The following is a 13,610-nucleotide window of genomic DNA, read 5'->3' on the forward strand; positions in this document are numbered from 1 at the left end:
CCACCCCATTAAGTTAGTTTTTGCCATTTATTTTACCATATGCTTAAGGTTAAGAAAAATAGAAAAGGTGATTTAAATAATGAACTAGGGGATACTCCTATTTTTGTTAGGGTACTTATTCAGTGTAGTTCACTAGAAAAAATCTATGATACCCTGGTTTAGTATAAAATAAATAGGATACCTTTTATTTTAAGAAAACAAGAAAAACTTAGAAAAACCCTACAAAAATAACCCCAAAGTGAAAACACCCCAACCCTTGGGATAGTTAATGTTTTGTTATTAAGAACTTAGGAAAAATATGAAATCTGCTGTTTGACATTTTTGAAATAACAATGTAGTAGAAAGTGCCTTTTTGGCATTAAACTTTAGAAAATCATAACTAAATAACCATCCCTTAGCTTTCTGTGATCTTTGGCACAGAAGCCTATTATTACTGTTAGATGCCAACAAAAATAACTTTTAGGACAGAACCCAACCCTAATTAAGAGTTGTAGTGCAAAGTGGCCCATTTACACAACTCTTGTTATTTTTGTCTAGAGCATAGCTTTTTTTTTAAAATTGAACCTCAAAGTCCTAGAACAGGCTATATTAACCATAGGCAAGCCACTGAAATTTTTACAAAATTTTTGGAAAAAGTTAAACCAATATTGTAGTTCAAACCTACAGTAGAATTCATAAATAGAAAATAGAGAAAGGAAAAAATGAATAATGGAAAGTGGTGTCATCCTAAAACCCTTTGAAAATTGTCCACTAAATTATAATAAGGAGATACCAATCCTATATGCTTATCCTTAACAAAAACCTAAACCAAGAGTGATAAGCATAAACCACTAAAAGCCCCGTATGACCAAGAAACCCTAAGTTACTCATTAAACTTAGTTTTTCTTCTTTTTAGCATAATGTTATTTAATCCTGCATAATCATGACATACATGTTCATTACATTTCGATAGACTGTAACCTCGCTAACGGAGAGTACGTCCTCGTGCCGGAGCAAGGAGCTGCTCAGGAGGTAGCCCCGGATCCAGCACCCGAGCCTGCACCAGAGGATCTGCCTGCCACAGCCTTGGAAGGCAAGCCCCGGTTTATGCATAACCTGTTATTTATGCTATTTTAATATACTTAATGATTGTAGGATTGATTGTGCACTTAGGTGTAGGAGTTGTTTGAAACCCTAGTTGCATGATCTCAGGAATCTTGTTGAGATGAATACTAGTATGCTAGGTCGAGTAGCTGTTTTATTAATTAGGATCTCGGTAGAAGTCGAGTGATTTTTTTTGCACTCGCGCGAGGTCAGGAATTGGTTGTACCCACTTTCATATCATATTGATGATTGGTCTGTGGACACGGATCCATGGGGATGCGTGGTCTATGAGATGAAATTGGAATAAGGATTAACATGCGGATACCTGTGTCAAGCGTTTGAACGTACTAAACACATACCGAGAAATATGGTAAATCGGTAAGCCTAGTACTTGATTGAACCTGCCCGCAGACATATCCCCTCACGCGACCTGAGACATGGTCTCCCATTCCGGTTATGGTGGGTACAAGTGCGGTCACTGCACGACGGCAGTCGGGGTCAGTGAGGCATTGTACGCCAAGGCGGTGAGCCCTGATCTGTTGCCAGGGAATCGATGGGGACGGTTGATGTGTGTGGGGACGGAGTGCCCCTGCATGTCGTGTGTTTAGGTTTACCTTGCAAGGAAAAAACTCGATTCGAATCGTCTGCTTCTCGTAGCTAATGAGACTGCTTGATCCATTGTACTACATTGAGTAACAAATGGAATTATGATGAGATGATACAAGATGTTGATTGCTATAAATGTTTGCTACTATGTATGAGTAGATAGTACACATTTAGCCTTAAGAGAGTCACACTTAAATTGACAAAGTTAAAACTTGATTTAGAAACTCAGCTAGTGCTTTTGGCAACCAAACCCCATAGCCAAACAGCTGCATGTCTAGAGGTAGAGGAGTAGACTCCTCACACCGGGTAAGTCTAGCTGAGTATTAGTATACTCAGCCTTGCTTGTGGCATAATTTTTCAGGATCTTTGGAGGACATGGTTGCTGGAGTGACTTGGTCGTCCATCTTGCCACCGGGTTGGACTGTCGAGTGAGACCCTACCTCGGCTCAGGAGGAGCATGAGGAGTGATGGGACAGGCTTCCCCATCTCTCTGTTTATTTACCATTAGTTTTATTCCGCTGCACTTCGAACAATGATGACCACTTTTGCAAAAACTCCGATGATGATGTAATAATTTAATACTCCCCTATGCATGGTTTTATGCTTTATTGTATTTGCTCTGTGACTCACCATCGAGTGAGATTGTGGTACTTGATCCTGTCAGTGGCCTTGTTGGACTAGATCCGAGGGATTGACGGGTTATTCCCATTTAAGTGTGGTCTAGCCTCTAAGGCGGGACTTCGGCACTTAAGTTGGAATAATTCGGGCAGCTCCGCCACAGCTGGTATCGGAGCTTGTACCACCACAGAGGAATCAATAAAATATAAATACCATCCTTTTCTGAAGTAAAACTTGAAAGAAACAATGTTGGATAGATCGTAGGACGATCAGGATAGACCTAGGACGTGAAGCCTTAGGATGATAGAAGGGTAGCTAGGTGGCTAAGTGTTTAAGCCCTACGGGCTACTATAAGGGATGGGAGTTCTTCCCTATTCCCTTTTTATTGATGTGAGGTCGTTTAGGACGAGCATGCATGCATTCTTAATTAAGCAAATGGATAATTGAGTAAAGACTTAAATACAAAATGATGACCAACTAAGTACCCCAATACCATTTTTATAGTTGGAGAGAAGCTGAGTCTTATTTTCTTGTTCTTTTTATAATTCTTTTTCTTTTACTTACGCTTAACCGTCCACAGATGACTTCCCACGGATCCTCAGACGACGGGAATGCACTATCCCACACTGACGGGCTTGCACGAGAGGGCTTTCCCCGCATTTTGTGGGAGGTACTTCAGGGGGCCGGATACACGACACCTCCTCAGTACGCGGTGCAGCAGTTCGAGAAGCACCGAGTGCCCCGTTGTAGGGTGAGGATGACCTTGGAGCCTCATCCCCTGCAGCCAGGCTGGCGTTCACTGGACTCTGATTCCTTTGGATACCGGGCTGAGGACACGATCGAGGCAATTGCTCTGCACGGATTGACCACTTTCTGCGGATTCCATCCCTTGGAGCTGTCTACCCACCCCATTGGCTTGTTCCCCGCGGAAAGGGAGGACGACCCAATGTGGAAGGATCGGGTGGAGCATGCCAAGGATATCTGGGCTATCTACCCAGGTCAGACTGCTCACTTGACCGTGCGGTGCATGAATGCCCTGTACCGTTTGCAAGTGATGCGTGGTGAGACAATGTCCCATCTGATGGCATTATTGGAGGCAACAAAGATCACCTTGGACAACAGAGAGGAGCTTGTGGTTGATTTGTCCACTGAGATGGTGGAAAAGGATTTGCAGGTGGAGCAGCTATCCAATGAGATCCAAGAGCTGGAGGAATTAGTGGGTACCAGGGAGAACACCATCGAGGTTCTCGAGGATCAGCTCATTAACACCCAGCAGCAGCTTGCCGAGGCGAATGAGCACCTGGATATGTATCACCAGGAGATCCAGGATATGGAGGCCAACGAGGACGTCGACATTGAGGGAGGAGAGGAGCCTGCCTCCAGCTTGGACACTGCTGGCTCAGGGAGACCACCTTCCCCTGAGTCAAGTGTTGCCTCGTTCGCTCACTAGGTATCAGGAGTAGGGTTAGAAGTCAGTGATGGTAGGACTCCTCCCAGCTAGCTTAGCTTTTGCACCCTTGGGGTACTAGGCTAGTTAGAGTTGAGTCTTTTGGACCGTTGATGTAATCATGTTAAACTCTTTTGGAAGCATGGTTGATGGATGATGTTAGTTTTAAATTTGGAAGAGAAAGTTTATGACTTTTGAGATCTTTTATGTTTATGTCGGAATCTATCAATTCACCTTTTTAACTCTTTTGCCAAGATTAAACCTTAAACTTGAAGACGTGTTATTGAGGATATATGTGATTTTTCAGATGGCCGGGAGAGCGCGTCGTGGCCAGAACGAGCGCGTTCCTCCACCGCCGCCACCGCCTCCCACTCTGCAGGAGCTAATGGCTCAGCAGAATGAGATCTTGAGGCAGCTAACTCAGCGTCAGCCACCACCTCAGCACTATGGTGGTGGAGATCATCAGCGTCACCCCGCGGCAGCTACCTACCAGGAGTTCCTCAGTACCCAGCCTCCTTTGTTCACCAGGGAAGAGGACCCACTTGATGCAGATGTGTGGTTGAGAGTAGTGGAATCCAAATTCCCGCTACTCCATGGAAATTGCTCAGAGGTCACCAAAGTCAGGTTCGCCACTCAGCAGCTTCGCGGACCCGCAAGGACTTGGTGGGATCATTTTCTTGCTATGCAGCCAGATGACTGAGAGGTGGAATGGAGAGAGTTCAAGGCAGCTTTCAGGGGATACCACATACCAGCCGGGATTATGGACCAAAAGCTCAACGAATTTCTGGCACTCACTCAGGGCAACAGGACAGTGTTGCAGTATGCTCAGGCTTTTAATGACCTGTGCCAGTATGCTGGGTATCATGCAGATACGGACGAGAAGAAGAGAGACAGGTTCAGGAGGGGGCTCAGCACTAAGCTCCGTGACCGTCTCAACACCGTCAGGACCAACAGCTACAATGAGTTGGTCAACATGGCCATCTCCCAGGAGGACTGTATCACAGCTCGTCAGGCAGAAAAGAAGAGGAAGACCCCTATGGCAGGACCCTCAGCTCAGCCACAACGCTTCAGGATTGTGTCTGGCACTCAAAGCAGGGGACCTCAGCAGCAGCAAGGGCGATGGGTGATCCGACCACAGCAGCAGCAACAGTAGGCACCCAACCGCACGCAGTTTCCAGCTCAGAGGAACAATCAGCAGCAGCAACAGTATCGACAGGCAAATGACAACAGGTGTTTCACATGCGGCAACACCGGACATTATGCCAAGAATTGCCCCAGGAACCAACAGAGGCAGGGGCAGAATGTGAATCAGAATCAAGGCAAGAGACAGAAGGTGCAAGTGAGGCAGGGCAGGCTGAACTTCACCACCATGGCTGATATTGCAGAGGGGGCACCCGTCATGACTGGTATCTTTACAGTTTTGAATTATCCTGCTATTATTCTTTTTGATTCTGGTGCATCGCATAGTTTTATCAGTGCCAAATTTAGTGCTAAGTGCCAGTTGCCTTTTCACCACACCAATGGGGGCATTACAATTTCAACACCAGGAGGCAGGGTTGCCACCTACCAAATCAACAAAAATGTGCCTATAAAGTTTGGTAGTCTGATAATTAAAACCAACCTCCTCATTTTGGGTTTGGATAGTGTGGATATCATATTGGGAACTGACTGGTTAACCAAACATCAGGCTGTGATTGATATTGCAGCTAGGGCCATTGAAGTGCACTCACCAACCTGTGGTGAAACCACATTATATTTGCCCGACCGGGGATGTACCCGTTCTTGTGCCTTCGTTATGATAGAATCCCTAGTGGAAAAGATCCCAGTGGTCTGTAACTACCCAGATGTTTTTCCAGATGAATTGCCAGGGATGCCACCTGACCGAGACATTGAGTTCGCCCTTGAATTGCAACCCGGGACTGCTCCTATCTCCAAGAGACCCTATAGGATGCCTCCCGCGGAATTGGCAGAATTGAAGAAGCAATTGCAGGAGTTGTTGGACAAGGGGTTCATTCGCCCAAGTACTTCACCGTGGGGATGTCCTGCCTTATTCGTGAAGAAAAAGGATGAGAGTTTGAGAATGTGTGTTGATTACCGCCCTCTCAATGCGGTGACCATCAAGAACAAATACCCACTGCCCCGCATTGATGTTTTGTTCGATCAGTTGGTGGGAGCCAAGGTATTCTCCAAAATAGACCTTCGCTCGGGTTACCATCATATCAAGATCTGTGCTAGTGATATTCCCAAGACAGCCTTCTCAACCAGATATGGGCTTTATGAGTTTTTGGTGATGTCTTTTGGGCTGACCAATGCCCCGATTTATTTTATGTACTTGATGAACTCAGTATTCATGCCAGAGCTGGACAAATTCGTGGTCGTTTTCATTGACGATATTCTGGTGTATTCCAAGAATGAAGCCGAGCACACCAAGCATTTGCATACTGTACTTCAGAGGCTGCGTGGCCATCAGTTGTATGCTAAGTTGTCTAAATGTGAATTATGGTTGAAGGAGATTAAATTCTTGGGTCACACAATTTCTCAGGATGGGATATCAGTTGATCCTGAGAAGGTACAAGAGGTAATGGATTGGAAACCCCCGACTACAATGAGGCAGATTCGGAGTTTTCTGGGATTAGCAGGGTATTATCGACGATTTATTCCGTATTTCTCTAGAATTGCCAAACCAATGACTGAACTGTTAAAGAAGGGAGTCAAGTATGATTGGAGCCAAAAGTGCGAAGATGCTTTTCATACACTAAGGCAGCATTTGACAACAGCCCCAGTGCTGGCTCAACCTGACAACACCAAGCCATTTGAAGTTTATTGTGATGCTTCCGGTACTGGTTTGGGATGTGTCTTAATGCAAGACAATAGAGTAATTGCTTATGCTTCCCGAGCACTTAGACCCCATGAGCAGAACTACCCTACACATGATCTGGAGTTGGCAGCTGTGGTTCATGCTCTCAAGATATGGAGACACTACTTGATGGGAGCTCACTGTAACATTTACACTGATCACAAGAGCCTCAAATACATTTTCACTCAGGCAGATTTGAACATGAGGCAGAGGAGATGGTTGGAATTAATGAAGGACTATGATTTGGAAGTACATTACCACCCGGGCAAGGCTAATGTTGTGGCTGATGCCTTGAGCAGAAAGGCCCAGTGCAATTGTATGAGCATGGATGCAAGAGTTACCACCCTGTGTGATGAGTTGTGCAAGCTGAACCTGGAAGTTGTTTCTTCGGGTGATTTAAATTATATCTCGGTAGAGCCCACATTACAAGAGCAAATAATCAGGGCCCAGATTGAAGACAAGGGTGTTCAGGTTATCAAAGAAATGATCAAGCAGAAGGTAGAGAAATACAAGTGCTTCCGTCAGGACAGCAAGGGAATTCTATGGTTTGGAGATCGATTGGTTGTTCCCAAGGACCCTGAGCTCAGAAAGAAGATATTGGATGAAGCTCACCTTTCTCCATGCACCCTGGTAGCAACAAAATGTATCATGATCTCAGATCTATATATTGGTGGACCAGAATGAAGAGAGAAATTGCCAAGTACATATCCGAGTGTGACACCTGCCAGAGGATCAAAGCTAGTCATTTGAAGGCAGCAGGCCCTTTGCAACCCCTTCCCATACCATCTTGGAAATGAGAGGACATTTGCATGGACTTTATCGTGGGATTGCCCAATACTTCCAGGCACCATGATTCCATTTGGGTTATTGTGGACAGATTGACCAAGACTGCTCATTTCTTACCAGTGCATACCACCCACAAGACAGAGAAGTATGCAGAAATTTATGTCGATCAAATAGTGCGGTTGCATGGTATTCCAAAGACCATTGTGTCTGACAGAGGAGCACTGTTTGTGGCACGCTTTTGGGAGCAGCTGCAAGAATCACTTGGGACCCATGTAATACGAAGCTCAGCATACCATCCTCAAACAGATGGCAAACCGAAAGGGTAAATCAGATTTTGGAAGACATGTTGCGGGCATGTGCACTACACTACGGAAAGGATTGGGACAAGTGTCTATCTTTGGCAGAGTTTTCTTATAATAACAGCTATCAGTCTAGTCTAAAGATGACACCTTTTGAAGCCTTATATGGGAGAAGGTGTAGGACCCCGCTGAATTGGTCTCAAGCAGGAGAAAGGGAAATATTTGGGCCAGATTTGGTACTTGAGGCAGAGGAAAAGGTCAGAGTTATTACAAAGAACTTAGAAGCTGCTCAGGCCAGGCAAAAGAGCTATCATGACAAGAGGCGGAAGCCTCTACAATTTGAAGTAGGAGACCATGGTTATCTTAAGGTGTCACCCACCAAGGGTGTCCAGAGATTAGGGATCAAGGGCAAGTTAGCTCCTCGCTACATTGGACCCTACAAGATCAAAGCAAGTTGTGGACCCGTGGCCTATCAATTGGAATTGCCACCTCACATGTCAGCTATTCATGATGTGTTCCATGTATCTCAGCTGAGGAAATGTGTTCGCCTACCTACCGAAGTGCTACCTGAACCAGACATTGAGATAGAACCAGACTTGTCCTATCAAGAGTACCCCGTCAAGATATTGGATCAGAAGGAAAGGTCAACGCGGGCAAAGTCAATCAGAATGTATAAGGTTCAGTGGAGTCACCATTCAGCAGAAGAAGCCACGTGGGAAACTGAGGATTTTCTACGCTCTCGCTTCCCCGACTTTCTACCCAAAGGAGTCAGTACGTAACTCAAAACCCCACACCCCCCACCTGCCCTTTGAATACAATTATAAGAAAAACTTAGATAGCAAGGGTAGTCTAAGTTGTGGAATTAACTTAAGAAGGACTTCCTTCTGAAGTTGCAAAGAGAATGACATTCGAAGAGCAGTTAACAAGAGAACCTGGGTAAATGAAAGAGTAGCCCACCAACACACCTTCAAGTACCCCCCTCCAAGAGACTCTACCTGAAATCTCGGGACGAGATTCCTTTAAGGGGGGAGGGCTGTAACACCTCAGGTGTTACTCAGGGTGTCAACCCAGGACTACACCTGTTAAACCTACTATCACATGTGGGATAGTTTGAGCAAAGTATCTCAAACTTGGAATTCAAGGTCCTAAGCAAGTGCCACCCATCTTGGATATCATGCCCTAGCTTGTCATGCACATCTAAGGGGAGAATTTCCCAAAACCCTAAAGCAAACCCCTTTTGGACAATAGGAACCCTAGATGTAAGTGGGATCAAAAGGTCATGAAAACCTTATGATCATGGCTTGGGCCAAATACAAAAGTTGTTATACACTTGATAACCTACAAATAGTAGTAAGAAAGTAACCCCAAAAAGATTTCAGAAAAGCCCCAAAAAGTTCACCAAAGGGTTGAACACAAAAGAAAAATCAGAAAATGCCTAAGTCCAAAACTAACCCTTGGATAAAGATCACACATGTTCACCTTCATCCAAAATTCAAAACACTTCGACCCAATTGACAAAGTGGCGCCAAATTAACCCTAGAATGCCCTGGAAAGAGTTGACACCTACCCTTAGACGTTTGACACGACTTGGCACCATTTTTGTCTCGGTTTGGACATGTCTGACATAGCCGACTTCCCACCCCCATATCTCTCTAACCCGACCACATCTACTCTTGGAACTCACATGAACTAGGTAGCTCTAGGTGCAGGGAAGAGATCTCCCATAGGCTCTAGGGCAAGATTCGTACGTTTTGGCCGCTCAGCAAAGGGAAGAACACGGGCAGAAGCAAAGAGCCACGTGTTCGACGCGCTCTGAGCTCGCCAGAGCACGCCCGCGCGCGCCCCCGCGTGCTCCGCGTCACGCCAAAGGCCAGCCGACGCCATGGCCCGCGCCCGCGCCAATATAACGCCTAGTGACCTTAACCGTACTATTCCTCGCACGCTCAACCTCACCGGAGCTCAAACTCACCGGCGTTTGCCCGTGCACGGCGTGTCCACGGCCACCCGAGCCCCTGCCACCGTAGACAGGCCAACCAAGCCCTTTCCAACCCCGTCCGACCCCAGAGAAGACTGAGCACACCTCGGTGAAGCTCCCCGAGCGAGGAATCGAAGTCTGCTTCGCCGGAGAGGCCAGTCCACGGTCGCCGGACTCCATCCGACCGCCGGCGAGCGTAGACCGGGTAAGCCACTGCGCCATTTTTCGATTCAATGCACAGATAGCCTCTACATCACCCTGTGAAGCTCACCGTGCCAATGGATTGAACTAGATCGCCGTGATTTGGCCGGCACACCCGCCGCCGACGAGGACACCCGCCTGCGTAAGTGGACCGAGCGAATCCGGCCACCCTCGCCGTCAAGCCATACACCGTTGTGACCGCCAGAGCCTCCCCGAGCCAACCCCGCCCCTCACCGGACCTCTCTCGCCGCCGGTAAGCCGCGCCGCCCTTTTCTTTCCCACGGGTACTATTTACATTAGGGGAAGGACCTCGGGGAAGAAGAAGGAAAGGTCAGGGGGAATTTTGAACTGTCAGTGACTCAGGGGAATAGTGGCGCAGGGGTAGATTTGAGTGGGTTGATTTGGTTTAAACCTAGGGTCCTCGGTGCAAAGTAGTTTTCCAGGAAACCTTTATTAAATCTGATTTAAAATTTGAACAGAAATTGAATAATTCATAACTTCTGTTTTATTCATCCAAATTTAGTCAAACCAATTTTGTCAGATCTTAAATAATATAAACTACTTAGGAAACATATAAAACCCCTATGTACTACAGAAAACTTTAGGGTTCTGATTTAATTATTGTTTTGGCCAAAAGCTAAATAATAGGAAGAAAAATAGTTGCACTATTTGACTAGGGTTGGAAAAATTTGGAGAAGTTTATGTCCACCTACTGACCTGTTTAAAAATGCTAAACCTCTCTGTCCACCCCATTAAGTTAGTTTTGGTCATTTATTTTACAATATGCTTAAGGTTAAGAAAAATAGAAAAGGTGATTTAAATAATTAACCAGGGGTACTCCTATTTTTGTTAGGGTACTTATTCAGTGTAGTTCACTAGAAAAAAAATCTATGATACCCTGGTTTAGTATAAAATAAATAGGATACCTTTTATTTTAAGAAAATAAGAAAAACTTAGAAAAACCCTACAAAAATAACCCCAAGGTGAAAACACCCCAACCCTTGGGATAGTTAATGTTTTGTTATTAAGAACTTAGGAAAAATATGAAATCTGCTGTTTGACATTTTTCAAATAACAATGTAGTAGAAAGTGCCTTTTTGGCATTAAACTTTAGAAAATCATAACTAAATAACCATCCCTTAGCTTTCTGTGATCTTTGGCACAGAAGCCTATTATTACTGTTAGATGCCAACAAAAATAACTTTTAGGACAGAACCCAACCCTAATTAAGAGTTGTAGTGCAAAGTGGCCCATTTACACAACTCTTGTTATTTTTGTCTAGAGCATAGCCTTTTTTTTTAAAATTGAACCTCAAAGTCCTAGAACAGGCTATATTAACCATAGGCAAGCCACTGAAATTTTTACAAAATTTTTGGAAAAAGTTAAACCAATGTTGTAGTTCAAACCTACAGTAGAATTCATAAATAGAAAATAGAGAAAGGAAAAAATGAATAATGGAAAGTGGTGTCATCCTAAAACCCTTTGAAAATTGTCCACTAAATTATAATAAGGAGATACCAATCCTATATGCTTATCCTTAACAAAAACCTAAACCAAGAGTGATAAGCATAAACCACTAAAAGCCCCGTATGACCAAGAAACCCTAAGTTACTCATTAAACTTAGTTTTTCTTCTTTTTAGCATAATGTTATTTAATCCTGCATAATCATGACATACATGTTCATTACATTTCGATAGACTGTAACCTCGCTGACGGAGAGTACGTCCTCGTGCCGGAGCAAGGAGCTGCTCAGGAGGTAGCCCCGGATCCAGCACCCGAGCCTGCACCAGAGGATCTGCCTGCCACAGCCTTGGAAGGCAAGCCCCGGTTTATGCATAACCTGTTATTTATGCTATTTTAATATATTTAATGATTGTAGGATTGATTGTTCACTTAGGTGTAGGAGTTGTTTGAAACCCTAGTTGCATGATCTCAGGAATCCTGTTGAGATGAATACTAGTATGCTAGGTCGAGTAGTTGTTTTATTAATTAGGATCTCGGTAGAAGTCGAGTGATTTTTTTTGCACTCACGCGAGGTCAGGAATTGGTTGTACCCACTTTCATATCATATTGATGATTGGTCTGTGGACACGGATCCATGGGGATGCGTGGTCTATGAGATGAAATTGGAATAAGGATTAACGTGCGGATACCTATGTCAAGCGATTGAACGTACTAAACACATACCGAGAAATATGGTAAATCGGTAAGCCTAGTACCTGATTGAACCTGCCCGCAGACATATCCCCTCACGCGACCTGAGACATGGTCTCCCATTCCGGTTATGGTGGGTACAAGTGCGGTCACTGCATGACGGCAGTCGGGGTCAGTGAGGCATTGTACGCCAAGGCGGTGAGCCCTGATCTGTTGCCAGGGAATCGATGGGGACGGTTGATGTGTGTGGGGACGGAGTGCCCCTGCATGTCGTGTGTTTAGGTTTACCTTGCAAGGATAAAAACTCGATTCGAATCGTCTGCTTCTCGCAGCTAATGAGACTGCTTGATCCATTGTACTGCATTGAGTAACAAGTGGAATTATGATGAGATGATACAAGATGTTGATTGCTAAAAATGTTTGCTACTTTGTATGAGTAGATAGTACACATTTAGCCTTAAGAGAGTCACACTTAAATTGACAGAGTTAAAACTTGATTTAGAAACTCAGCTAGTGCTTTTGGCAACCAAACCCCACAGCCAAACAGCTGCATGTCTAGAGGTAGAGGAGTAGACTCCTCACACCGGGTAAGTCTAGCTGAGTATTAGTATACTCAGCCTTGCTTGTGGCATAATTTTTTAGGATCTTTGGAGGACATGGTTGCTGGAGTGACTTGGCCGTCCATCTTGCCACCGGGTTGGACTGTCGAGTGGGACCCTACCTCGGCCGAGGAGGAGCATGAGGAGTGATGGGACAGGCTTCCCCATCTCTCTGTTTATTTACCGTTAGTTTTATTCCGCTGCACTTCGAACAATGATGACCACTTTTGCAAAAACTTCGATGATGATGTAATAATTTAATACTCCCCTATGCATGGTTTTATGGTTTATTGTATTTGCTCTGTGACTCACCATCGAGTGAGATTGTGGTACTTGATCCTGTCATTGGCCTTGTCGGACTAGATCCGAGGGATTGACGGGTTATTCCCATTTAAGTGTGGTCTAGCCTCTAAGGCGGGACTTCGACACTTAAGTTGGAATAATTTGGGCAGTTCCGCCACAGAAGAACAGTCCCAGGCCGTCAAACCATTGATGAACGGCTCAGATCAGACCCCCCATACCCCTTCGACTGGGACTCCTCTCATCCGTTGATCATCAATCAAGCGCCCATGATGAGATCTCACATAGTTTTGATCCAAGCCATAGATCGTTGATCGTACGGGTGCCACTCCATACCTCTTCATGGGGAGCCTGGTATAATCCTATCCATAGATTGGTGATCCAACAGCCGAAAAATAACCATACCCCTTCGGACGGGTACAATTGCAGATGAGCCCTCGAACTTCATTTAAATGAACCCGTCGTCCACCATGGGTAGATATGAGTCTAGGAAATCTTATAGATTAAACCCTGTGCTTCTCTGGTTTTGTGCGCCCAGTCCAGAGAATTAGAAAACCCAGTAAAAGTAATTAGAAAATGATTTTTATGTGAAAATAAATGCTAGAAACTTGTATAATTCATAGAAAATTCATATTAAGTCCAAATTGATCCATTCCAGTTTCTATAATTTTGTAATATTATTGT

The sequence above is a fragment of the Zea mays genome, chromosome 8, assembly GCF_902167145.1.
Source record: "Zea mays cultivar B73 chromosome 8, Zm-B73-REFERENCE-NAM-5.0, whole genome shotgun sequence".
Classification (NCBI taxonomy): domain Eukaryota; kingdom Viridiplantae; phylum Streptophyta; class Magnoliopsida; order Poales; family Poaceae; genus Zea; species Zea mays.